Raw genomic sequence first — 3,424 nt, 5'->3', positions numbered from 1 at the left:
CTTGCTACACTTGGAGAGACTAATAACCAACGCAAATGCACAACATAACCTGTAATTGGTTTACTGTTCATTGGTTCGCTCTAATTCTTCAATTGACTTACTTGCTACACCTGGGGAGACTAATAACCAAAATAAATGCACAACATAACATGTAGTTGGTTTACTGTTCATTGGTTCTCTCTAATTCTTCATCTGACTTACTTGCTACACCTGGGGAGACTAATAACCAACTTAAATGCAGAACATAACCTGTAATTAGTTTACTGTTCATTGGTTCTCTCTAATTCTTCAATTGACTTACTTGCTACACCTGGGGAGACTAATAACCAACGCAAATGCACAACATAACCTGTAATTGGTTTACTGTTCATTGGTTCGCTCTAATTCTTCAATTGACTTACTTGCTACACCTGGGGAGACTAATAACCAACATAAATGCACAACATAACATGTAATTGGTTTACTGTTCATTGGGTCTCTCTAATTCTTCAACTGACTTACTTGCTACACCTGGGGAGACTAATAACTAACACAAATGCACAACATAACATGTAATTGGTTTACTGTTCATTGGTTCTCACTAATTCTTCAACTTACTTACTTGCTACACCTGGGGAGACTAATAACCAACACAAATGCACAACATAACATGTAATTGGTTTACTGTTCATTAGTTCTCACTAATTCTTAAACTGACTTACTTGCTACACCTGGGGAGACTAATAACCAACACAAATGAACAACATAACATGTAATGGGTTTACTGTTCATTGGTTCTCACTAATTCTTCAACTGACTTACTAGCTACATCTGGAGAGACTAGTAACCAACACAAACGCACAACATAACATGTAATTGGTTTACTGTTCATTGGTTCTCTCTAATTCTTCAACTGACTTACTTGCTACACCTGGGGAGACTAATAACTAACACATATGCACAACATAACATGTAATTGGTTTACTGTTCATTGGTTCTCTCTAATTCTTCAACTGACTTACTTGCTACACCTGGGGAGACTAATAACCAACGCAAATGCACAACATAACGTGTAATTGGTTTACTGTTCATTGGTTCTCACTAATTCTTCAACTGACTTACTTGCTACACTTGGAGAGACTAATAACCAACGCAAATGCACAACATAACCTGTAATTGGTTTACTGTTCATTGGTTCGCTCTAATTCTTCAATTGACCTACTTGCTACACCTGGGGAGACTAATAACCAACATAAATGCACAACATAACATGTAGTTGATTTACTGTTCATTGGTTCTCTCTAATTCTTCAACTGACTTACTTGCTACACCTGGGGAGACTAATAACCAACGCAAATGCACAACATAACGTGTAATTGGTTTACTGTTCATTGGTTCTCTCTAATTCTTCAACTGACTTACTTGCTACACCTGGGGAGACTAATAACCAACGCAAATGCACAACATAACCTTTAATTGGTTTACTGTTCATTGGTTCGCTCTAATTCTTCAACTGATTTACTTGCTACACCTTGGGAGACTAATAGCCAATACAAATGCACAACATAACATGTAACAGGTTTACTGTTCATTGGTTCTCTCTAATTCTTCAACTAACTTACTTGCTACACCTGGGGAGACTAATAACCAACGCAAATGCACAACATAACATGTAATTGGTTTACTGTTCATTGGTTCTCTCTAATTCTTCAACTGACTTACTTGCTACACCTGGGGAGACTAATAACTAACACAAATGCACAACATAACATGTAATTGGTTTACTGTTCATTGGTTCTCACTAATTCTTCAACTTACTTACTTGCTACACCTGGGGAGACTAATAACCAACACAAATGCACAACATAACATGTAATTGGTTTACTGTTCACAAGTTCTCACTAATTCTTAAACTGACTTACTTGCTACACCTGGGGAGACTAATAACCAACACAAATGCACAACATAACATGTAATTGGTTTACTGTTCATTGGTTCGCTCTAATTCTTCAACTGATTTACTTGCTACACCTTGGGAGACTAATAGCCAATACAAATGCACAACATAACATGTAACAGGTTTACTGTTCATTGGTTCTCTCTAATTCTTCAACTAACTTACTTGCTACACCTGGGGAGACTAATCACCAACACAAATGCACAACATAACATGTAATTGGTTTACTGTTCACTAGTTCTCACTAATTCTTAAACTGACTTACTTGCTACACCTGGGGAGACTAATAACCAACACAAATGAACAACATAACATGTAATGGGTTTACTGTTCATTGGTTCTCACTAATTCTTCAACTGACTTACTAGCTACATCTGGAGAGACTAGTAACCAACACAAACGCACAACATAACATGTAATTGGTTTACTGTTCATTGGTTCTCTCTAATTCTTCAACTGACTTACTTGCTACACCTGGGGAGACTAATAACTAACACAAATGCACAACATAACATGTAATTGGTTTACTGTTCATTGGTTCTCTCTAATTCTTCAACTGACTTACTTGCTACACCTGGGGAGTCTAATAACCAACACAAATGCACAACATAACATGTAATTGGTTTACTGTTCATTGGTTCTCTCTAATTCTTCAACTGACTTTCTTGCTACACCTGGGGAGACTAATAACCAACACAAATGCACAACATAACATGTAATTGGTTTACTGTTCATTGGTTCTCTCTAATTCTTCAACTGACTTACTTGCTACACCTGGGGAGACTAATAACCAACACAAATGCACAACATAACATGTAATTGGTTTACTGTTCATTGGTTCTCTCTAATTCTTCAACTGTCTTACTTGCTACACTTGGGGAGACTAATAACCAACACAAATGCACAACATAACATGTAATTGGTTTACTGTTCATTGGTTCTCTCTAATTCTTCAACTGACTTACTTGCTACACTTGGAGAGACTAATAACCAACGCAAATGCACAACATAACCTGTAATTGGTTTACTATTCATTGGTTCGCTCTAATTCTTCAATTGACTTACTTGCTACACCTGGGGAGACTAATAACCAAAATAAATGCACAACATAACATGTAGTTGGTTTACTGTTCATTGGTTCTCTCTAATTCTTCATCTGACTTACTTGCTACACCTGGGGAGACTAATAACCAACTTAAATGCAGAACATAACCTGTAATTAGTTTACTGTTCATTGGTTCTCTCTAATTCTTCAACTGACTTACTTGCTACACCTGGGGAGACTAATAACCAACGCAAATGCACAACATAACCTGTAATTGGTTTACTGTTCATTGGTTCGCTCTAATTCTTCAATTGACTTACTTGCTACACCTGGGGAGACTAATAACCAACATAAATGCACAACATAACATGTAATTGGTTTACTGTTCATTGGGTCTCTCTAATTCTTCAACTGACTTACTTGCTACACCTGGGGAGACTAAT

Source organism: Cajanus cajan, chromosome 3 (genome assembly GCF_000230855.2).
Source record: "Cajanus cajan strain Asha chromosome 3, NIPB_CcT2T_4, whole genome shotgun sequence".
In the NCBI taxonomy this organism is placed as follows: Eukaryota; Viridiplantae; Streptophyta; class Magnoliopsida; order Fabales; family Fabaceae; genus Cajanus; species Cajanus cajan.
This window is presented reverse-complemented; position numbering follows the sequence as displayed.